At 44.7% G+C, this 26,262-nt stretch overlaps 1 protein-coding gene across 1 annotated transcript in view; it reads right to left on the bottom strand.

Annotated features, from left to right (window-relative positions):
* Nucleotides 1-26,262, bottom strand: part of LOC126428137 (uncharacterized) — a 744,079-nt gene that overhangs the window by 232,014 nt on the left and 485,803 nt on the right. The window lies entirely within an intron of this gene.

Here is a 26,262-nt window from a genome sequence, read left to right as displayed (position 1 = left end):
TAGGTGATGAGTCTTTCGATCCACTTATGAGCCTCAACACAGAGAATATATTGTCCTTTTTTCTGTCAGATTCCTACTAGCGAGTCGGTCATAAAAAAAAGGAGTGGAGGAACGTGTTAAATTTAAAACTGGCTGGATACTGAGCTGTGCAGGGACGACAGACGAATAGACAGTGGGGTTATTACTGCAGCCCGCTTACCCAGCCCGCCGTCTGTTTTTTAAGTGACCTCCGCGACGTATGAATAAGTGATGGCGTCGCCAGCGGCGTTTTCCAGCAGCGGCGGTGTATTCCAGCAGCGCAGCTCCAGGCCGGCGTTTTAATTCCTCTCCCTCAGCACGCGTCGAAGCACAGGGATTATCGCGCTGAAAAACACCCCCCCTCCCTTCCCCGCCCTATCCCCCCTCCACTCCCCACTGTCCGGCAGTCGCCATGACGACCGAGTGACGTCAGAGGGAGCCCGTCGCCGCTGCCACTCGCCGTTCTCCCCGGCGGTGCCGATCCGTAATCTAGTTGTGACGCGGCTCCGGCTGAAAGTGTAGAGGGAGTGTAAAGCGCGCATCTGGGACTCCGTTAATGCGGCGCTGATTGGAACGGAACCGGACGCCGGCGGCGCAATTATTCCGCAGCCGTAGGCAGCGAGGACTGCGCCGGAAATTAATAACGGCCGATTACGTGCATATCGCGGGCACTGGCAGTTTCGATGCACCGTCCAACCTTCCCATCTGGCGCCCGGTGCAACCACACACACACACACACACACACACACACACACACACAGAGAGAGAGAGAGAGAGAGATAGAGAGAGAGAGAGAAGGAGGGGGAGGGGGGGAGGGGGGAGGGAGAGGGAGAGAGAGAGAGAGAGAGAGAGAGAGAGAGAGAGAGAGAGAGAGAGATATGCAGTAGGTGGCGATACGATGCACAGTCATGAGCTACTGGTTTAGAGACGAATCAGTAAACCCTAGGGATGGCAAGAACCGACCAGTTAAAACCGATACCGGTATGCTGGATCTGAATAAGCGGTACTTTTGGTCTCGGTTGTACCAGGTATTGGATTTTCCTTTTTTACTAGTAGCCGAATAAAAAAGCAAACATCAGGTAGCCACGGCAACTTTTTTTTTTATTAAAAAAGCAGTACCTCGTCTCCTACCTTCCAAACTTCACAGAAGCTCTCCTGCGAACCTTGCAGAACTAGCACTCCTGGAGGAAAGGATATTGCGGAGACATGGCTTAGCCACAGCCTGGGGGACGTTTCTACAATGAAATTTTCACTCTACAGCGGAGTGTGCGCTGATATGAAACTTCCTGGCAGATTAAAACTGTGTGCCGGATCGAGACTCGAACTCAGGACCTAGAAACATCCCCCAGGCTGTGGCTAAGGAATGTCTCCGCAATATTCTTTCTTCCAGCAGTGCTAGTTCTGCAAGGTTTCGCAGGAGAGCTTCTGTAAAGTTTGGAAGGTAGGATGCGAGGTACTGGCGGAAGTAAAGCTGTGAGGACGGGGCGTGAGTCGTGCTTGGGTAGCTCAGTTGGTAGAGCACTTGCCCGCGAAAGGCAAAGGTCCCGAGTTCGAGTCTGGGTCCGGCACACAGTTTTAATCTGCCAGGAAGTTTCATATCAGCGCACACTCCGCTGCAGAGTGAAAATCTCATTCTAGAGACGAATCAGTAAACCCTAGGGATGGAAAGAACCGACCAGTTAAAACCGATACCGGTTTGCTGGATCTGAATAACCGGTACTTTTGGTCTCGGTTGTATCAGGTATTGGATTTTCAGTTTTTACTAGTACCCGAATAAAAAAAGGAAACATCAGTTAGCCACAGCAGCAGCGCTAAAATTTCTTGTTTTTAAATCAATTTTTTTATTAAAAAAAAAGGAGTGATCACACATGTTATTAAGAGCCATGTCCCTCCTTCTGTAATGTCCAGCTGTAACATATCAACCCCCCTCTACCATTACTATAATATTCGATACCCGGAATTTGTAGCCGGGTATCGGTACTTTCTGTTACACAAAGAATAAAAATCATGCCACTATGGCATCTTTTCCAGTTATGTAATTGTACTATATAACACTATAAATGAAATTTAAACAAAATTTACGAACAATTAAATAATATGTAAACATGCAACATAGTAACCACTATGAACCATCAACATTTTCTCAGAACTATAATAATCAGTATGTAATTCATTTGATTAGAAGTAGTTATAAATGTTAGCATCGTTGTTACTTTCGTTAATTAACTGCAATTAGATCTCAAAAGTTCAGTTTGGAAAATGTTCTTGTAAACCGATCAAAAAGCAAGAACCAAATTTAAATTAACGTAATTTCAAGCGATATGTAATTTCAATCCAAAATTTGTAAACCAGAATTAATACTATTACTAAAAGAATTAATTGATCATTGTTAGCACATGTAATTAACTCCATTATTTACGTTTCGATGCATATTTCGAAGTTATGAGCCATTAAAGAGGTTAAACAACTTATGTATATATTACGTAAATGTTAGCAATATTTTCCGATCGATAACTTATTTGTATTTGTTAAACTAATGAAACGAATTATTGTGAAAAAGTCATATTTAATTTTCAGTCTTAAATTGTACAATTTCTAATCTATAACTCATCTGTAATGAACTAATATTTTATGCTGTGAGTAATCTGATTGTCGACCTTTTGTATAAAATTACAATGAAATGAACACCCTTAGCTGCTTACAGGCATTGACATACGTAAACGGGGACGGATGAAAATGTGTGCCCCGACCGGGACTCGAGCCCGGGATCTCCTGCTTACATGGCAGACGCTCTATATACCCTATATATAGTTAAAGCTCACCGGCCACTTGACCATCTTCTTCTTCTGTGCGAATGCACAAAAAGTGCCCGAACTCTTACGGGAATCGGCAACGCGCCGCGAGTAATGAGTATAATGGGCGGGGGCACTACGAACGTAGTGTGGGACAATACGTTGAGAATGTGGGCTTCAGCAAACGCGGAAATACATCGTCAGTTCGCCTAGGGGTTCACTTGGTAGTAAAGTCTTTTCGGTCAGTAAATCAGTCCGTCAGCTGCTGGATTGTCAAAGCGACTATATGTGAAGTTTGATGTATTCTGCATTGACTTTGGAAAAATGTCATCATCATCAAATAAACCTCCGAAAACTGTATGGCCTGGAGTGTTAATTAGAAGGAATCACCAGCTACCCGACTCAGGTAAATTACAAGATAAGTACAACAAAAATACTTCGTTATGTTTCGCCCTTACTTACGTCCACTTCAAGTGCAAATATACGTAATTATATTAACGCAGCGGTAAGTAAAATATATGCATTCATAAAGTAAGGAGATGGCATACAGCCAACTACACTACGTGATCAAAAGTATCCGGACACCTCCAAAAACATACGTTTTTCGTATTAGCTGCATTGTGCTGCCACCTACTACCTCAGTAGTCATTAGACATCGTGAGAAGGCAGAATGGGGCGGTCCGCGAAACTCACGGACTTGGAACGTGGTCAGGTGATGGGGTGTCACTTGTGTCATACGTCTGTACGCGAGATTTCCACACTGCTAAACATCCCTAGGTCCACTGTTTCCGATGTGATAGTGAAGTACAGCGTACAGGCTGACCTCGTCTGTTTACTGACAGAGCCCGCCGACAGTTGAAGAGGGTCGTAATGTGTAATAGGTCGATATCTATCCAGATCATCACACAGAAATTCCAAACTGCATCAGGATCCACTGGAAGTACTATGAGAGGTGGTAGGTGAGAAAACTTGGATTTCAAGGTCGAGCGGCTACTCATAAGCCACACATCACGCCAGTGAATGCCAAACGACGCCTCGCTTGGTGTAAGGAGCGTAAACACTGGACGACTGAACAGTGGAAAAACGTTGTATGGAGTGACGAATCACGGTACACAATGTGGCGATCTTATGGCAAGGTGTGGGTATGGAGAATGCCCGGTGAACGTCATCTGCCAGCGTGTGTAGTGCCAACAGTAAAATTCGCAGGCGATGGTGTTTGGTATGGTCTTGTTTTTCATGGGCGTGCACCCCTTGTTTTTTGTGGCACTATCACAGCACAGGCCTACATTGATGTTTCACGCACCTTCTTGCTACCCACCGTTGAAGGGCAATTCGGGGATGGCTATTACATCTTTCAACACGATGGAGAACCTGTTCATAATGCACGGCCTGTGGCGGAGTGGTTACATGACAATAACATCCCTGTAATGGACTGGCCTGCACAGAGTCCTGACCAGAATCCCATACAACACCTTTCGGATGTTTTGGAACGCCGATTCCGTGCCAGTCCTCACCTACCGACAGCGATACCTCTCTTTAGTACTGCACTCCGTGAATAATGGGCTGCCATTCCCCAAGAAACCTCCCAGTACCTGATTGAACGTATGCCTCCGAGAGTGGAAGCTGTCATTAAGGCAAAGTGTGGGCCAACACCATATTGAATTCTGTTCGTCTCTTTGCATGTTTCTTTGATTTACCTTGTGTACTATACAGTAGCACAACTGTTCCAACTTTTATCGAGCTATGTTACTCGGCAGTGGTAGATCTCGCTTTGAGGAATTAGACGTGACTCTTGTTGGGACTTCATGAGTCAGCCTTATTCATGCCAACACTTTCTGGGAGTTTCAAGACTTCTTCTTCCGCATGGTATATAACACTTCATGCCATGTAGTAGAAACCGCCACTCTACTATTTTCAGGTTGTCTTTTAATTTATCTATGTATCCATCTATTTGGTCGTTTTTTCACTCTTTTCTAATACCTAAGTTCGATTTTATAATTCTCGACTTTCTTTAACAGTTTCTAATAATCTTATTTGAGACGCCAGTGTCTCGTTTCTTCGACGTTTAATTTTTGCCATCACGCCAATGTTTTTTTTCGTCTGCACCTGCTGCTAATAAATTTTGAGAATGTATCTCTCTGATCGAACTGTTCTATTCGCAAGTTCTGTTGTTACAGGTGTTTCAATCAGAGTGGAACAATGGACAAACATGAGAGACCGTAAATAAATAAATGAATACAAACATTTAATTAAAATCCCAGGCGGAAAAAGTTATTTGCAGAATAAACAAGTATATATTTACATTTTGTACCATATTTTCACATGAACTAAAAAATTGCATTTTTTTTGTAAAGGTCGACAATATCTGAAGAGTGCCCAGTTACTGTGGACCACTCTAATAAGTTTTTGCTCAGAAGCAAATTAAAATTTCTATCAAGCAATTGATGTTTAGCTATCAAGTGGACATTAACCATCATAAGTGTGTTTTTAATAACTCCCTTCGTTACGAAGATATGAATAATTTTACTTCATTTTTCAACAGCTCGAAGTATGTTTACGTCAGAAGCTCCATGATGCTCTACACAGGTGAAGCTGTGCACCGAAGTCACGGCGTCTAATCTCTTAGTCTATCAGGAATGTACACGACTGGCCATTAAAACTGGTACACCACGAAGATGATTTGCTACAGACGCGAAATTTAACCGACGGGAAGAAGATGCTGTGATATGCAAATGATTAGCTTTCCAAAGCATTCACACAAGGTTGGCGCCGGTGGCGACACCTACAACGTGCTGACATGAGGAAAGTTTCCAACCGATTTCTCACACACAAACAGCAGTTGACCGGCGTTGCCTGGTGAAACGTTGTTGTGATGCCTCGTGTAAGGAGGAGAAATGCGTACCATCACGTTTCCGACTTTGATAAAGGTCGGATTGTAGCCTATCGCGATTACGGTTTATCGTATCGCGACATTGCTGCTCGCGTTGCTCGAGATCCAACGACTGTTAGCAGAATATGGAATCGGTGGGTTCAGGAGGGTAATACGGAACGCCGTGCTGGATCCCAGCGGCCTCGTATCACTAGCAGTCGAGATGAAAGGCATCTTATCCTCATGGCTGTAACGGATCGTCCAGCCACGTCTCGATCCCTGAGTCAACAGATGGGGATGCTTGCAAGACAACAACCATCTGCACGAACAGTTCGACGACGCTTGCAGCAGCACGGACTATCAGCTCGGAGACAGTGGCTCCGGTTACCCTTGACACTGAATCACAGACAGGAGCGCCTGCGATGGTGTACTCAGCGACGAACCTGGGTGCACGGATGGCGAAACGTCAGTTTTTCGGATGAATCCAGGTTCTGTTTACAGCATCACGATGGTCGCATCCGTGTTTGGCGGCATCGCGGTGAACACACATTGGAAGCGTATAATCGTCATCGCCATACTGGCGTATCACCCGGCGTGATGGTATGGGGTGCCATTGGTTACACGTCTCGGTCACCTCTTGTTGGCATTGACGGCACTTTGAACAGTGGACGTTACATTTCAGATGTGCTACGACCCGTGGCTCTACCCTTCATTCGATCCCTGCGAAACCCTACATTTCAGCAGGATAATGCAGGACTGCATGTTGCAGGTCCTGTACGGGCCTTTCTGGATACAGAAAATGTTCGACTGCTGCCCTGGCCAGCACATTCTCCAGCAATTGAAAACGTCTGGTCAATAATGGCCGAGTAATTGTCTCGTCACAATACGCCAGTCACTACTCTTGATGAACTGTGGTATCGTGTTGAAGCTACATGGGCAGCTGTACCTGTACACGCCATCCAAGCTCAATGCCCTGGCGTATCAAGGCCGTTATTACGGCAGGAGGTGGTTGTTTTGGGTTCTGATTTCTCAGGATCTATGCACCCAAATTGCGTGAAAATGTAATTACATGTCAGTTCTAGTATAATGTATTTGTCCAATGAATACCCGTTTATCATCTACATTTTTTCTTGGTGTAGCAATTTTAATGGCGAGTAGCGTATCACGTTTTACTGCCGCATATTGAATTTTATTGTTGTACCTACATCACAAAACGGCGAAAATTGTCACACTGTCCCGAACTGGTTATCTAACGTTTTCCAGCGTCAACAGAAAATTGATTGTTTGACGTAGTGAGACAAGTGTTACAGTTAGAAACTGCCTATCCACTCAGGTGACGAAAGTCACGGGGTAGCGATATGCACATATACCGATGGCGTTAGTATGGCGTGCACAAGGTGCAAAACGGTGGCAGTGCATTGGCGCATCCCTCATTTGGACTCAGGTGATCCGTGTGAAAAGGTTTCCGTCATGATTACGGCCGCCCGGTGGGAATTAAGTCTCTCAACGCGGAATGGTAGTAGGACGTAGGTGAATGGGTCATTCCATTTGGGAAATCGATAGGTAATTCAGTATTCCGCGATCCGTAGTGACAAGACTGTACCACATTTCAGATGTTACCTCTCACATCGGACAAGGCAATGGCCGACGGCCTTCACTTAATGACCAAGAGCAGCGAAGTTCGAGTGGAGTTGTCAGTGCTAACAGACAAGCAACAACGCGTGAAATAACAGCAGAAATCAGTGAGAGGCGTACGACGAACGTATCTCATAGGACAGTCCGGCGGTATATGGCGTTAATGGACTATGGCGGCAAGTGCCTTTGTAAACAACACGATATCGCCTTCAGCGCCACTCCTGGACTCGAGACGGAACGCTTGGATCCTAGACGACCAGAAAACCGTGGCCTGGTCAGGTAGCCCCGATTTCAGTTACTAAGAGCTGATGGTAGGGTTGGACTATGGCGCAGACCCCATGAAGCCATGGACCAAAGTCGTCAAGAAGATGTAACCTCCCCCTCACTTATTGACCTTAATGACAGTGAAAAATGAAACCGCGTGTACCTAATGGGAATTTTGGAAAAGCAATCGTCACCGAAGTTAACCTGTCGGTAAAGAGGGAGGAAAGGGTTACATCTAAATGAAAGGAAAAATGCAAGTGAAACTGGTGGAAATTAATTTTGAAATAGGGATAAAGTTAATAAAGAAAGTAAATGTGCGGCCGTTACGTTAACAATCAACTAGCGGTAATTAGATATTTGAGATTTGGGGGAAATTACGGTCGCCAGTCCTATGGACAATTACTATAATAACTGAAAAAGAAAGGTTATTACACATATAATTAGCACTAGAAGCGTGGCAACTGAAGGTTGACACGTGTAGTGTGAAAAACTGAAAGTTTGTCAGAAGTAATAAATTTCGCTACACTTAATTTAGCAAAAGAATTAATGAAACCGGAAAATCGAAAGTTAATTTAGTGACTGAAGTTAATAGGGAGCTTTCTTTCTGAAGCACATCGAAATACAGTTAGTCTTGGACTACCTCAACAATCATTTCTAAAGCTACTTGAATCTACGCAATTTAGAAAGAAGAGATTTAACTTTGAACTTGAATTAAACGATTCTGAACAATTAAGAATAGCAAAATTTAGTACGTACCAAGCTGAGCTGCAGTCACAGGTAAGCTAAAATACGGTAACAAAACTCGCACTCTTAATTTTTGCTTGTGTAATCTAACTATTGTAGCCAGCTATGAATACTTAAATTGAACTTTGAAATTAAAGCAGTGAAATGGAATTATGCTGGCGTTTGAATTTCAACGACACTCGGGTTCATTTCGGAATAAAGGAAGGGACCCTGCTTGGCAATGCAATTGGGACAATGAGCAACAAAGGTTCATGCTAAGTTGCTGTAATTTTGCGAGGCAAATGGAACAGTTTGAAAAGCTGAGGTCTGCCATACAGTTCTGAAACTTTACGTGCTTTTAGTCTTCCTTGTTGGTTGATTGAAGGTTTGAAGCCGTCGATCGAGGAGGTGGCGACAGTCACTCATTGTCGGCCGTCGCTGTTGCAGAACCTGGATGTTGGCGCGCCTTCTTCTCGACTCGAAACGGGCTCTTGATGTGCGCCAGCTAATGCTTCCCGTCCGCGACACCATGTCAGAAACTATCATCGCGAGTCGAGCGCAATTACATGCTGCCAAACCCCGAAAGCGCGGCAACTCGCGGGAGCGTCACACAACACACCTGCTCCACTCGCTACTCCAGCCAGACTCCCACTGCCCCAAGCTGCAGAGTTAACACTACCAAAGATCCTACACACTTTGATTCTTCACACGACCCATCGATGTAATCGTTCGATAGCAGTTTTCCCTAGGCAAGACCCAGCGTAAAAATACAAATAATATTTACGAAACAAACCAATTATACATCGACATAAGTGCATAAATATATATATACAAACAGTAAAACAATTACAATATATAAAGAGACAGAAATGTCATATCTTGAGGTAACAAAACAAGGAAAAAAAATAATAGTACAATAGATGGATGTAGGAGGATATGCATTTCCGGCGTTACAAAGACACTGAGCAAACTAATGGTGGCTCCATAATGGTGTAAGCTGTGTTTACGTCGGATGGACTGGGGGCTCTGGATGTTAGGCTACTTGGAGGCTATTTGCAGCCATTCACAGACGCCATTTTTACAAACAGCGATGTAATTTTTATGGCTCACACTGCGCAATATCTCCAGGCCACAGCTGTTTGAACATTCCGGATATGTGACCTTCTCCCGGCGAATCGAATGTTCAAGTAACTTACGGGTTTGCTGCCAGGTGACATCTTTGGTTGTATGTTGCCTCTGCGTTTATTTGTTCTGTGTACGGTATCCCCCGTGTTTTTCCTCTGCGAACCGAGGTATTAAACTGCCTTGCACATTGCTTCCTCCTTGCAGTTGTGCCTTGAGAATGGCAGGGTGTGCTCCTGTCGAAATATAGGCGGTGGTCGACGACGTTTCCCGGCAGCAAACCAGTAAGTTATTTGAACATTCCGGATAATTCGAGCGCATGATTTGGCCACCCATATCGTTCAACATGAATCCCGTTGAACATTTGTGGGACGTAATCGAATGTTCGTGCAGGAAACCTGCACCAGCAACACTTGACCAATTATGGCCGGTGACAGAGGCAGCATGGATCGATATTTCAGCAGGGGACTTGCAACGATTTCTTGAGTCCATCTTACGTAGATCTGCTACACTAAGCCAGGAAAAAGGAGGTCCGATAGAATACTAGGAGGTATCCCATGGCATTTGTCACCACCCTATAAGTTTTGACGGAGCGTAACTTTCGTCGCGCAAATACCCATATTATATTCACCCGATATTTGATAGAATAATAAGCGACTTACAATGCATTTCAAAAAGAATTTTAAACCTTTATGAAGCTTTTTCTCGCAGGCACGTCCCACAGGAAGGTGAAACGGAAAAGAAGTTTATCGCTTTTTTCTTTCTCGCTATTCCGCTAACAAAACAGGCACGTCAGGCTTGTTTTATACACTACTGGCCATTAAAATTGCTAAACCAAGAAGAAAAGCAGATCATAAATGGGTATTCATTGGACAAATATATTATACTAGAACTGACATGTGATTACATTTTCACGCAGTTTGGGTGGATAGATCCTGAGAAATCAGTACCGAGAACAACCACCTCTGGCCGTAATAATGGCCTTGATACGCCTGGGCATTGAGTCAAACAGAGCTTGGATGGCGTGTACAGGTACAGCTGCCCATGCGGCTTCAACACGATACCGCAGTTCACGAAGACTAGTGACTGGCGTATTGTGACGAGACAGTTTCTCGGTCGCCATTGACCAGACGTTTTCAATTGGTGAGAGATCTGGAGAATATGCTGGCCAGGGCAGCAGTCGAACATTCTCTGTCCAGAAAGGCCCGTACAGGACCTGCAACATGCGGTCGTGCATTATCCTGCGGAAATGTTCGCAGGGATTGAATGAAGGGTAGAGCCACGGGTCGTAACACATCTGAAATGTAACGTCCACTGTTCAAAGTGCCGTCAATGCGAACAAGAGGTGACCAAGACGTGTAACCGATGGCACCCCATACCATGACGCCGGGTGATACGCCAGTATGGCGATGACGAATACACGCTTCCAATGTGCGTTCACAGCGATGTCGCCAAACACGGATGCGACCATCACGATGCTGTAATCAGAACCTGGGTTCCTAGGAAAAAGTGACGTTTTGCCATTCGTCGCTGAGTACACCATCGCAGGCGCTCCTGTCTGTGATGCAGCGTCAAGGGTAACCGCAGCCATTCTCTCCCAGCTGACAGTCCATGCTGCTGCAAACGTCGTCGAACTGTTCGTGCAAATGGTTGTTGTGTTGTAAACGTCCCCATCTGTTGACTCAGGGATCGAGACGTGACTGCACATTCCATTACAGCCATGCGGGTAAGATGCCTGTCATCTCGACTGCTAGTGATACGAGGCCGTTGGAATCCAGCACGGCGTTCCATATTACCCTCTTGAACACACCGATTCCATATTGTGCTAACAGTCATTGGATCTCGACCAACGCGAGCAGCAATGTCGCGATACGATAAACCGAAATCGCGATAGGCTACAATCCGATCTTTATGAAAGTCGCAAACGTGATGGTACGTATTTCTCCTCCTTACACGAGGCATCACAACAACGTTTCACCAGGCAACGCCGGTCAACTGCTGTTTGTGTGTGAGAAATTGGTTAGAAACTTTCCTCATGTCAGCACGTTGTAGGTGTCGCCACCGGCGCCAACCTTGTGTGAATGCTCTGAAAAGCTAATCATTTGCATATCACAGCATCCTCTTCCTGTCGGTTAAATTTCGCGTCTGCAGCACGTCATCTTCGTGGTGTAACAATTTTAATGGCCAGTAGTGTACTTTGCTACTAACTGTGTTTGCAACACATTTCGCAGACACTGTCCACATACACCAAAATTATATCATTGCACGACACACAGTTCAGGAGATACGACAACGCAACCAGCGAGATGCGGGGAAAACTAGTTTTTCTTGAAACACACCGCAAATTTGCCAGACAGTACTCACCCAGTGGTTTATAGTGAAAGCAGTTAACGACTTCCTTCAAACTGTAACCGGAACTTTATCGCGGTCACGCAATGAAATATTTAACCAATTTAAAGCTTCAGAAAGCATTCTCTAATTGGAGCAGAGCAGCGATCGATGCAAAAGGCTAAAAATCAAATTTTTATTCGTTAGCAGCCGGCTTCGGCCCTTTCCCGAGACCGTCTTCAGGCTTTTTCCCCCGTCATTATGGCTGGTGGTGGCGGCAGATGGAGTGCGATCCGTATAAGCGCGGAAACCCATAATGTTGCAAGGGCACGATGACTTTCAAATCTTTGAACGTGGTACACTCACTGTAGTGATTTCCCCTGTGCATCTTTTTAGGGGTGCAATGAGCCATGACTTTTTTTTTATATAACATTTCGGGTCCAGATCGAACAGCGCAGGTGGAAGGGATCTTGGAAAGAGAGGATATTCGGCAAACGGACCGACCAATGGAACGCGCTACAACTGCTTCCCAGCCTTGCGGCCACCAAGCGAGCGCGTCGCAGAGCAGGCGTTAGCGTCGGTAGTGATCGCAAACCTTATCCAGGATCATGTCGCACCTTTTTTAGTGCCCAGGGGACTCTCACGAGACGTGTGATAATTGTCTTCGTTTAAAAATGTACTTTCTATACGTCTCAATCCGTGTTCCTTTCAGTTACCTTCTGTACAGTAACATTTATTTCCACGTTTGGTCCAAGTCCCATCGAGTTACGTTCCTTGCCAGGGCCACAGGATGCGAAAGTTTTGCTGATCAGCGTATACAGGGTGGTCCATTGATCGTGACCGGGCCAAATATCTCACGAAATAAGCGTCAAACGAAAAAACTACTAAGAACTAAACTTGTTTAGCTTTAAGGGAGAAACCAGAAAGCGCTATGGTTGGCCCGCTAGATGGGGCTGCCATAGGTCAAACGGATATCATATGAGTTTTTTTTAAAATAGGAACCCCTATTTTTATTACATATTCGTGCAGCACGTAGAGAAATGTGAATGTTTTACTTGGACCACTTTTTTCGCTTCGTGATAGATGGCGCTGTAATAGTCACAAACATATGGCTCACAATTTTAGACGAACAGTTGGTAACAGGTACGTTTTTTAAATTAAAATTTCGATTGTTCCAATGTGATACATGTACCTTTGCGAACTTATCACTTCTGAGAACGCATGCTGTTACAGCGTGATTACCTGTAATTACCACATTAATGCAATAAATGCTCAAAATGATGCCCGTCACCATCAATGCATTTGGCAATACGTGTAACGACATTCCTCTCAACAGCGAGTAGTTCGCCTTCCGTAATATTCGCACATGCATTGACAACGCGCTGACGCATGTTGTCAGGCGTTGTCGGTCGATCACGATAGCAAATATCGTTCAACTTCCCCCACAGAAAGAAATCCCGGGACGTCAGATCCGGTGAACGTGCGAGCCATGGTATGGTGCTTCGACGACCAATCCACCCGTCATGAAATATGCTATTCAATAACGCTTCAACCGCACGCGAGCTATGTGGCGGACGTCCATCATGTTGGAAGTACATCGCCATTCTCTCATGCAGAGAAACATCTTGTAGTAAGATCAGTAGAAGATTACGTAGGAAATCAATGTACACTGCAGCATTTACATTGCCATCGATAAAATGGGGGCCAATTATCCTTCCTCCCGTAATGCCGCACCATACATTAACCCGCCAAGGTCGCTGATGTTCCACTTGTCGCAGCCATCGTGTATTTTCCGTTGCTCAATAGTGCATATAATGCCGGTTTACGTCACCGCTGTTGGTGAATGACGCTTCGTCGCTAAATAGAATGCGTGCAAATGACGTGTCATCGTCCCGTAATTTCTCTTGTGCCCAGTGGCAGAACTGTACACGACGTTAAAAGTCGTCGCCATGCAATTCCTGGTGCATAGAAATATGGTACGGGTGCAATCGATGTTGATGTAGCATTCTCAACACCGACATATTTGAGATTTGCGATTCTTAAGCAATTTGTCTGCTACTGATTTGCGGATTAGCCGCGACAGCAGCTAAAACACCTACTTGGGCATCATTATTTTTTGCAGGTCGTGATTGACGTTTCACATGTGGCTGAACACTTCCTGTTTCCTTAAATAAGGTAACTATCCGGCGAAGTTCCGGACACTTGGATGATGGCGACCAGGATACCGAGCAGCTGACATAGCACACGCCCGTTGGGCATTTTGATCACAGTAACCATATATCAACACGATATCGACCTTTTCCGCAACTGGTAAACGGTCCATTATAACACGGGTAATGTATCACGAAGCAAATACCGTCCGCACTGGCGGAATTTTACGTGATACCACGTACTTATACGTTTGTGATTATTACAGCGTCGTCTATCACAAAGCGAAAAAAGTGGCGCAACTAAAACATTCATATTTCTTTACGTACTACGCGAATAAGTAATAAAAAATGGGGATTCCTATTTTTAAAAAACGCATTTGATATCAGTTTGACCTATGGCAGCGCCATCTAGCAGGCTAACTATAGTGCCATCTGGTTTCCCCCTTCAAGCTAGACAAGTTTCGTTCTTTGAATTTTTTTCGTCTGATGCTTATTTCGTCAGATGTTTGGCCCGGTCACTATCAATGGGCCACCCTGTATATTATACCGCAGTCAACATTCTCATGGGGGATTGTCGGTGCTCTCATGTAGCCCTGCTAGAAGCCGACCTCGGTGAAGATCAGTTTGTCATCTAGAGAAAGGCGGGAATCCGTGACGCAACACCGACACTATGACTTGTCTTACAAGATAGATTAAGGAAAGGAAAACTTACGTTTATACCACTTTAAGATTTGGAGAAATATTTTGACAATGTCGACTGCAATAACATGCTTAAACTTCTGAAATGGTAAAATACTGACTGGAAGATTGTTTATGACTTGTACAGACACATAAGAGTCGAGGGGCATGAAAGGGAAGCAGTGGTTGAGAAGGGAGTCAGACACGGTTGCAGGGCACCGCCGACGTTATTCAGTCTGTATACTAAGCAAGCAGTAAAGGAAACAAAATAAAAAAATTAGAGTAGAAATTAAAATTCATGGAGGAGAAATAGAAACTTACAGGTTTGCCGTTGACAGTATAATTCTGTTAGTGACCACCAAGGACTCGGAAGTGCATTGTACAGAATGGCCATTGTCTTCAATGGAGAGTATAAGATTAACATTAACAAAACCAAAAATGGATATAGACTGTAGCCAAATCAGGCGAGGCTGAGGGAATTAGATTAGGAAACGAGACACTGAAAGTAGCAGGTAAATTTTACTATTTGGACAGAAAAATAACTGATTATTTCAGGAGAAAGGAGGATATAAAATGTAGACTGGCAATGGCAAGAATACGTTTTGGAAGAAGAGATATTTGTCAATATCGAATATAGGTTTAAGTGTTGCGAAGTCTTTTCTTTAGCCATGTGTCGAAAGTGAAAAGTGGACGATAAATAGGCTAGACAAGACGGGAAAAAGGATTTTGAAATGTGGTGCTAAAGAAGGAGGATGAAGATCAGATGGGTAGATCGCTTAACTGTTGAACAAGTGCTGCACGAAATTGGGTAGGAATTGTGGCACAACTTTATTAAAAGAAGGGATCGGTTGACAAGACACATTCTTAGACATCAAGGGATTACAAATTTAGTAGTGGAGGGAAATGTGTGGAGGTAAAAATCGTTATGGGAGACCAAGAGATGAATTTGTGCACGATAGCATGGAGAATTACATCATACGAGTCTTCTAACTGAAGAACACAACAATAATGGCGGCGGCGACGACGACAACAACTACAATAACAACTCATCAACCATTAATAATGTAATCCGTTATTTTCGTGTTTCTTTTTATTATAGACATTATCTTACATATACTACGTTTTAAAGAGAGCTGCTATCATTTACATCAACGGAAAATTCTGTCGAAATCTTTTCGCATTTCTTTACGTTCGCTGAACGACGATACTTTCCTGCAGAGCACGCTTCATGTATGAACAACTACATATGGCTGCTGATCCTCTCTGAGAAACAGTTTGTGTGTACTGAGGACTTCAGAGGTCCTGCTACACTTCTTTGCGGCACACGTGACGTTTCTGTAGAGCAACTGTCGCCCATGGCGGTGAGTCTTAGGCGGTGACCGAAAAAAATTTACTTCTTACGTATTATTTGACGTCCAAAAATGGTTGACGGACAGGGGCTCACGAGGTGGACAATAATTACAAGTGCGTGTTGTTTCGTCAGGTGTTCCCGGCACGCCATTTGCATCCGCACGCAGCACTGTACGTGACGTCAGAACTCGCAAGGCTTTTCTCAGGAACCGCGCGGAATAATTAACTTCTTGTTTCACGCTATGAAGCGAGTGTTGCAGTAGAAGACCACACGGGTAGCTTTCAGTTAATGTACAATATTGCAGTGCCTGCGTTATTCTCAATCACCGAAGTTCCTTTGGCCATGCATGAATACCAAAGAAGCTTTGCATCGCAGTTCGGAATAACACAGGCACAGCAATATCGAATTTATACCCGAGCAAAAGACTTTCATGTAACATGTCCCGCCTGTACGGGAATATACATAGTGGATGTAGGCGTACAGTTCATAGACACATGGCTGACGACATACGCACATTTGGATCCGGCCGTCAGTCGTGCAAGGATAGCCAATCGCTTAGGCGATCGCTTGCGATAAGTGAGAAACCAGGGTTTTAGTCCCGGTCCGGCACAAATTTTCATTGTTATCATTCCATTCTACTGCTGATGCTTGTCTATATTGGCAATTGCGAATACATTTAATGTATTCAGTTTGTATGTCTCCTTTAAACTACGAATGTGACGAGACAATCCGCCCCCACATTTATTCCTTATATACAGGGTGGTCCATTCATAGTGACCGGGCCAAATATCTCACGAAATAAGCATCAAACGAAAAACTACAAAGAACGAAACTCGTCTAGCTTGAAGGGGGCGCTATGATTGGCCTGCTAGATGGCGCTGCCATAGGTCCACCGGATATCAACTGCGTTTTTTTTTTTTTTAAATAGGAACCCCCATTTTTATTACGTATTCGTGTAGTACGTAAAGAAATATGAATGTTTTAGTTGGACCACTTTTTCGCTTTGTGATAGATGGCGCTGTAATAGTCACAAACGTATAAGTGCGTGGTATCACGTAACATTCCGCCAGTGCGGACGCTATTTGCTTCGTGATACATTACCCGTGTTAAAATGGACCGTTTATCAATTGCGGATAGGTCGATATCGTGTTAATGTATGGCTATTGTGATCAAAATGCCCAACGGGCGTGTGCTATGTATGCTGCTCGGTTTCCTGGACGACATCATCCAAGTGTCCGGAACTTCGCCGGATAATTACGTTATTTAACGAAACAGGAAGTGTTCAGCCACATGTGAAACGTCAACCACGACATGCTACAAATCATGCCGAAGTAGGTGTTTTAGCTACTGTGGCGGCTAATCCGCACATCAGTAGCAGACAAATTGCGTGAGAATCGGAAATCTCAAAAACGTCGGTGTTGAGATTGCTACAATAACATCGATTGCACCCGTACCATATTTATATGCACCAGGAATTGCATGGCGACGACTTTGAACGTTATGTACAGTTCTGCCACTGGGCACAAGGGAAATTACGGGACGAAGACAGATTTTTTGCACGCGTTCTAGTTAGCGACGAAGCGTCATTCACCAACAGCGGTAACGTAAACTGGCATAATATGCACTATTGGGCAACGGAAATCCACGATGGCTGCGACAAGGGCGACATTGGCGGGTTAATGTATGATGCGGCATTATGGGAGGAAGGATAACTGGCCCCCATTTCATCGATTGCAATCTAGATGGCGCAATGTATGCTGATTTCCTACGTAATGTTCTACCGATGTTACTACAAGATGTTTCACTGCATGACAGAATGGCGATGTAGTTCCAACATGATGGATGTCCGGCACATAGCTCGCGTGCGGTCGAAGCGATATTGAATAGCAAATATCATGACAGGTGGATTGGTCGCCGAAGCACCATATCATGGCCCGCACGTTCACCGGATCTGACGTCCCCGGATTTCTTTGTGTGGGGAAAGTTGAACGATATTTGCTATCGTGACCCACCGACAACACCTGACAACATGCGTCAGTACATTGTCAGTGCATGTGCAAACATTACGGAAGGCGAACTACTCGCTGTTGAGAGGAATGTCGTTACACATATTGCCAAATGCATTGAGGTTGACGGACATCATTTTGAGCATTTATTGCATTAATGTGGTATTTACAGGTACTCACGCTGTAACAGCATGCGTTCTCAGAAATGATAAGTTCACATAGGTACATGTATCACATTGGAACAACAGAAATCAAATGTTCTGAATTTTCATTAAAAAACTACCTGGTACCAAGCGTTCGTGTAAAATTGTGAGCCATATGTTTGTGACTATTACAGCGCCATCAATCACAAAGCGAAAGAAATGGTGCAACTAAAGCATTCATATTTCTTTACGTACCACACGAATATGTAACAAAAGTGGGGGTTCCTATTTAAAAAAGCGCAGTTGATATCCGTTTGACCTATGGCAGCGCCATCTAGCGGGCCAACCATAGCGCCATCTGGTTTCCCCCTTCAAGCTATACGAGTTTCGTTCTTTGTAGTATTGTCGTTTGACGCTTATTTCGTGAGATATTTGGCCTGGTCACCGTAAATGGACCACCCTGGCAAATACGCATAATCGCAGGAAAGGAAAGCAAGTCGAAATGTACTGTCTTCAATAGTCGAATCTCAGGCAGTTCAAGGAGATTAAAGCTGATTTAGAAAATTATGTTTGTGTAATATGCGAGAGGCGTCCATTAAGTAATAAGACACTTCTTTTTTTGAGTGCAGGATGGTTTCATTCAGGATTGAATGTTCAAGTAACTTACGGGTTAGCTGCCGGGTGACATCGTCGAACACCGCCGATATTACATAAATAATTCCCCATTCTTCTGGCTACAAGACGCTGTTTTTCAGCATAAATTGTGTTCAGTACGACGCCCTGTATGCCTGTATGCTCACGTGGTTCCGCTCTACTGGTCGATGTCGGCGCCAGCGTGTTGCTGCATCAGTAACCTCCCCGTCAACCACGTACTGCTTCCCGCTGAGTGCATCCTTCATTGGGAGAAACAGAGGGAAGTCTGAAGGTTCCGGGATGTAGGGTGGATGAGGAACAACAGTCCAACGAAGTTCCGTGAGCTCCTTTGGGGTGCAAAGATTTGTGTGAGGTCTTGTGTGGTCACGGAGAAAGGACGTACTTTCGAATTTTTGTGGCGATGGGCACGCTACAGTCTTTTCTTCAGTTTCCTGAGGCCTGCACAACAGACTTCAGAGCTGATCGTTGCACCATCAGGGAGGATATCAAACAGAATGATCCCTTCAGAGTCTCGGAAGATCGCTGCCTTACCTTACAGGATGAGGGTGCGGCTTTGAAGTTTTTCCTCAGAGGACTGGTAAATAAAATGTAAATTTTGGGTGACTAGGGCCTCCCGTCGCGCTGACCGTTCGCCGGGTGCAAATCTTTCGATTTGACGCCACTTCGGTGACTTGTGCGTCGATTGGGATGAATTGATGATTATTAGGACAACGTAACACCCATTCCCTCGGCAGAGAAAATCTCCGACCCAGCCGGGAATAGAACCCGGGCCCTTAGGATTGACATTCTGTCACGCTGACCACTCAGCTATGGAGAACAGGTGATGCGGCGCCACTCCATGGACTGCCGTTTTTTCCGGTTCGAAGTGATGTATTCTTGTTTCATCGCCTGTGACGATGTTCTACAAAAAACGATCACTATCAGGCTCGTACTGTTCAAGCAATTCCGCAAATATGGTCCTTTGTTTGTCTTTATGTCTTCTATCAGGCGGCGAAGATTACCAGCGGGCGCACACACGCTTCCCAGGTGGTGGACAAGTGACGCATCACTACCAGCATAGAGATCCAGTCGATCAGCGCTCACCCCGAATGAGACTGTCCGCACGTCCCAAACTTACGTGAGCCACTACTGTGTGCGGCTGGCCGGCACGCGAGATATCGGACCACAATATGCTGAACTGACAGCAGCACGCCACAAACTTCACACAAAGGTGGATGCTTCCCCCGGAGGAGGAAGCCATGTGTGAAAGGGCTATGCCCGATGCCCAGTCTGGTAAGCAAAACCACCTTCCAGCGGCGAGGCTGGCACGAAGTCCACCAAGCTTTTGTGGTCGGTTTGAGTGACCGCAGTTTGTTGACCGACACCTGCAACCATCCAGTCTCCCACTGACGCATGATGCATCTGTCAGAAAATGAGGTAATGGCGTGCAACGGGATGGACAGCACCATCCCAACATGCTTCCTCGGCAGCTTTATCAGCCATGTCGTTACCCTGTATCCCAGTGTGGCCAGGTACCCAGCAAAAGATCGCATCCTTGCCACGACGTCGGAGCCGCTGTAAGCAGTCATGGATGAGTTGAATTAGCGGGTCTACGGAATACATTTGGTGAAGCGCTAAGAGTAGGAACAGACAAGAAAATTCGTGCGGTGGTGTTTGTGAACCATCTCCAGTGCCATCAGAATGCCATATAACTCCGCATCATAATTTGTAAATTGTTCTGGAAGATGCACTTTAAAAACCCTATCAGAGAAAACCACAGAACAACCGAGAGCATTCCCCTGCTGGGATCCATCTGTATAAATAACGACAAAACGATGGTATGTACTTAAAATAGACGGAAACAAAGTTATAAAAACCATATCTGGAGTACAATTTTTCGGATACTGCTCCAAGCTTAAAATCACTTTGGGCCTCTGAAGACACCAAGGTGGCAGTGCGTTCCATGCCTCTGTGTGTATTTTCACGCCCGAGAGATCCAGATCCTTGGGACAGGCCGTAGCACGTATACCAAATGGCTGGGTCGCTTTCGGCCGATTCCTGTACAGTCGTTCGAAGGCGGGTTGGATCACTGAACTAAGTGCCAATGATTGGGGTGACACTGAGATTTTCAGCGCCTGTTGAGCCAAAAGGATACGTCGCCGAATCCTGCCTCTGCACACAGACTCTGAACTGGGCTGGTCCGGAAGGCTCCTGTCGATATCCGAATACCCGCATGGTGGACACCATCTAACATCCAGAGGTAGGAAGGACGGGCCGATCCATAGACTACGCTGCCATAGTCTAAGCGTGATCGAACAAATGCCCTATAAAGCTGTAAAAGGCAAGACCTGTCAGCTCCCCGTGTTTTTCCGCCAAGGCGTTTCAAAATGTTCAACAACCGGAACCACTTTGTTCGTAAGTCTTTCAGGTGTGGGAGCAATGTTAGTTTCGAGTCAAATAATAAACCCAAAAAGCGCACTGTGTATTGAAAAAGTATAATACGGTCCCCCATTGTAAGCTCCGGTTGGTTAAAACTCGGACGAGCAGGATTAAAATTGACACGGTATGGACTCAACAAAACGTTGGAAATCCTTTACGGAAATATTGACCCACGCTGCATCTATAGCCATCCAGAATTGCGAAAGTGTTGACGGTGCAGGATTCTGTGCACGAAGTGACCTCTCGATTGTATCCTATGAATGTTCGATGGTGTTCATGTCGGGAGATCTTGGTGGCCTAATCATTCGCTCGAATTGTCCAGAATATTCTTCAAACTAATCGCGAACAATTCTGGCTCGATGACAACTACATAGCTGTTTAGGAACGTGAAGTCCATGAATGGCTGAAAATGGTCTCCAAGTAGCCGATCATAACAAGGACCCAGCCGGCAGCTGTGGCCGAGCGGTTGTAGGCGCTTCAGTTGGAGCCGCGCTGTTGCTACGGTAGCAGGTTCGAATCCTGCCTCAGGCATAAATATGTGTGATGTCCTTAGGTTGGTTAGGTTTAAGTAGTTCTAAGTCATGACCTCAGATGTTAAGTCCCATAGTGCTCAGAACCATTTTTGAACAAGGACTCAGTCCATTTCATGAAAAAAAGCCAACACCGTTATGGAGCCACCACAAGCTTTCACAGTGCCTTGTTGAGAACTTCGATCCAGAACTTAGTGGGGCCCGCACCATTCTCGAACCCTACCATCAGCTCTTACCAATTGTAATCGGGACTCATGTGACCGAGGCCGCTGATTCCCATTCGTCTAGGGTCCAATATATTTGGTCACGATCCCAGGAAAAGCGCTGTCGGCGATGTCGTGCTGTTAAGCCGTCGTCACACGGACCGTGCTGCCGAACGTTAACGTTGGGCGTGCCAAGTTCAACGTGCTGCTCAACGCTCAGAAATGATGCGACTTGTGCATACGGTACGTGGACCCCAACGTGGTATACGCGATCGCAACGCACTCAAGCGACAGTTGAGGGATGTTTCCAGTTCGTTAATCACACTGTTTACTCAACGGGTGCGTAAAATTCCCACGTTAGCTCTATTAAAATGCACATTTCTTCCATCGTCCACGAAAAGGAAAGTACCATGTCCAATCAATAAGGACACAGGCTTATAAAAGTTCCATTACAAGCAGTGCGTTACAAAATTGGAATACTTTCCGCATAAGATAAACATTATTTCATCATTCTCACATTTTACTAAAACCCCAAGGTCATTCTTACTTGATCACTGTTCGTACCCAGTAGCAGAATCTTTGCAACATGTCAATTACGAAGCGTAAAAGAAAAAGGAGAAAATATACCTTTATACAAGTAGCGTAAGCTGTCCTTTAGATTAAGCCAATCGAACAAAGTCACCCCTCAAAAAAAGGTGAACTTGTATTTACATAAAATCAAACATTACAGTCTATACTTATATTAAACTAATAATAAAGTATCAGAACCTAATAAAAACACGAATGTTAGGAAAAAAAAAATTTGTCGTGTCAGGACGCGAACCACCGCCCCAACAAAGATAACCTCATTAGTATACTAAGATGCTATTCATTACGCTATACCAACATCACATCTGTTGCGCCTAATGATAGTAACTTACCTCTTGCTAGAAACTTTAATCGTAGATATTTTATTAACTGAAACTTAATTATAACACATTGTACCAAGAACAATGCGTTTTGGGTGGATCTTCAGTGTGTCGCTGCCTTCAAATAGCCTACTCTCATTATACGCAAGTTACAATAATTATTTTGCCGCGAATACGATGTTTCTCATTATTTTATTGGAACGAATCACACAGTTAACAATGAGTTTTGCAGTGATTCTCAATTTGTTGGTGCTCGGAACGGCATATATACGTATAGGCTTGAAATGAATGACAATATGGCGCGTCACAACTCTGTATTGAAGGGAGATGGCGTGCGTGTGACGTAGGTGGCGTTGTGCCATGTCATTGGTCAACGCTCAGACGCACGCTGAGAATATCTGACATGCCAGATATTGCTCTGCACGTTCGGAAAGACTCCCGAGCGTGCTATTCCATACTGTGACGTCAGAAACTCGGCACGCTCAACGCTCAACGTTCAGATGCACGGTCCGTGTGCCGACGGCTTTAGCAGAGGCACTCGCATCCGTCGTCTGCTGCCACTGTCCATTAACGCCAAATTTCGCCGCACTGTCCCACCCCATACATTCGTAATACGCCCCACACTAGTTTCTGTGGTTATTTAACACAGTGTTGCTTGTCTGTTAGCACTGACGCTCTACGCTAATGTGGGTGTTCCGAGTCTTTACGTGAAGGCTGCCCCCTGCGTTGGGCGTGGTGAGAGATGATGTCTGCACTTTTGGTATTCTTGACACTGTGGATCTCGGAATTGTCGAATTCCCTTAACGATTTCCGAGATGTAGTGTCCCATGCGTGTGACTCCAACTATCATTCAACGTTCGAACTCTGTTCATCCCGTCGCTCGGCCATAATCACGTATGACATCTTTTCACATTAATCATCTGAGTACAACCGATAGTTCCGCCAATGCAATGCCCTTCTATACCTCGTTATGCGGCACTACGGCCAGCTGTATATGTGCATATCGTTATACCACGTGTTCTGTCACCTCTTTGTATATCCTCTCGACTTTGGCCATCGTCAGTCGTTTGGTGTTCAAACAGCAAAACTAATCGTCTTTTTTTAGTGTCTCATGCTGTTGTTGTTGTAGTCTTCAGTCCTCAGACTGGTTTGATGCAGCTCTCCATGCTACCCTATCCTGTGCAAGCTTCATCTACCAGTACCTACTGCAACCTACATCCTTCTGAATCTGCTTAGTGTATTCATCTCTTGGTCTCCCTCTACGATTTTTACCCTCCACGCTGCCCTCCAATACTAAATTTGTGATCCCTTGATGCCTCAGAACATGTCCTACCAACCGGTCCCTTCTTCTTGTCAAGTTGTGCCACAAACTCCTCTTCTCCCCAATCCTATTCAATACCCCCCTCATTAGTTATGTGATCTACCCATATAATCTTCAGCATTCTTCTGTAGCACCACATTTCGAACGCTTCTATTCTCTTCTTGTCCAAACTATTTATCGTCCATGTTTCACTTCCATACATGGCTACACTCCATACAAATACTTTCACAAACGACTTCCTGACACTTAAATCTATACTCGATGTTAACAAATTTCTCTTCTTCAGAAACGCTTTCCTTGCCATTGCCAGTTTACATTTTATATCCTCTCTACTTCCACGATCATCAGTTATTTTACTCCCTAAATAGCAAAACTCCTTCACTACTTTAAGTGTCTCATTTCCTAATCTAATTCCCTCAGCATCACCCGATTTAATTTGACTACATTCCATAATCCTCGTTTTGCTTTTGTTGATGTTCATCTTATATCCCCCTTTCAAGACACTGTCCATTCCGTTCAAATGCTCTTCCAAGTCCTTTGCTGTCTCTGACAGAATTACAATATCATCGGCGAACCTCAAAGTTTTTATTTCTTCTCCAGTGTCTCGTATCGTAATCTAATTCCCTCCGCATCATCTCATTTCATTTGACTACATTCACTTACCCTTGTTTGATTTTTGTTCATATTCGTTTCGTAACCTCTTTTCAAGACAATTGCATTCCGTTCAACTGCTCTTCTATGCCGTCTCTGACAGAATTTTGTTGTTTCTTCTCCAAGAACTTTAATCATCTTTCGAAATTTCTCGTTCGTTTCCTTCACAACTTGCTCAATGTACAGACTGAATAGCCGGCCGGTGTGGCCAGCGGTTCTAGCCGCTACAATCTGGAACCGCTTGACCGCAACGGTCGCAGGTTCAATTCCTGCCTCGGGCATGGGTGTGTGTGATGTCCTTAGGTTAGTTAGGTTTAAGTAATTCTAAGTTCTAGGGGACTGATGACCTCAGATGTTAAGTCCCATAGTGCTCAGAGCCATTTGAACCATTTGAACAGACTGAATAACATTGGGGACAGGCTACCATTACACCTCACTCCTTTCTCGATCAGTGCTCCCCTTTCATGTTCTTCGACTGTTATAACTGCCGTCTGGATTGTGCAAAACATGTTCTTTTGGCTTCCGAAATTTTATCCTCGCTGTCTTCAAACTTTCAAAGAATATGTTCCAATTGTGATTGTTAAAAGCTTTCGCTAGATGTACGAATGCTATAAACGTAAGTTTGCCTTCGTTCATCCAGTAGGGTCAGTAGTACTTTATGCGGTCCTACATTTCTCCGGAACCAAAACTGATTTTCCCCGAGGTCTGGTCGAACCATCTTTTCCATTCTTCTTTCTTAGTATTTCGCAATCTTTATTCGTTAAACTGATAGTTCAGTAATATGAACACCTGTCAGTACCTGCCTATAAACTACAAAAACCCTTAAACGTACAAAAAATTTAATTTCATAAACCTACGGCGAAACCGTTACTGTTGTGTGAAACCGAGAACTGGATAAATTAAAGATGGCAGCGAAATGTAAACGGTGCAGGTGGGCTTCGTAAATACGGTGAAGGGATGCACAAGAAGAAATTTAATCAGAAATGAAACCATTCATAGTGAGTTCGATGTATGAGGGTCATTCCAAAAGAAATGCACACTAATTTTTTTTTTAAATCCATCTTTTATTCTACATGTTTGAAAGTTTTACAGTGTGTAGATACATTCTTTAGGAACAATATTTTCATTTCTCCACATAATTACCATCCCTCTCAACTGCCTTACGCCATCTTGGAGCCAGCGCCTGAATACCTGCAGGGTAAAATTCTGGACCAACCTGTTGGAACCACTGTTTGGCAGGGTGCAGAAGGGAGTCATCATCTTCAAACCTTGTTCCACGAAGAGAGTCTTTCAGTTTCCCACAGAGATGATAGTCACATGGAGCCAGGTCAGGACTGTAAGGGCGTTGTTTCAGTGTTGTCCATCCGAGTTTTGTGATCTTTTCCATGGTTTTTTGACTGACATGTGGCCGTGCATTGTCGTGCAACAGTAAAATATCCTGCTTTTGCCGATGTGGTCGAACACGACTCAGTCGAGCTTGAAGTTTCTTCAGTGTCGT

The sequence above is a fragment of the Schistocerca serialis genome, chromosome 12 (genome assembly GCF_023864345.2).
Source record: "Schistocerca serialis cubense isolate TAMUIC-IGC-003099 chromosome 12, iqSchSeri2.2, whole genome shotgun sequence".
NCBI classification, from domain to species: Eukaryota; Metazoa; Arthropoda; class Insecta; order Orthoptera; family Acrididae; genus Schistocerca; species Schistocerca serialis.
This window is presented reverse-complemented; position numbering and strand designations above follow the sequence as displayed.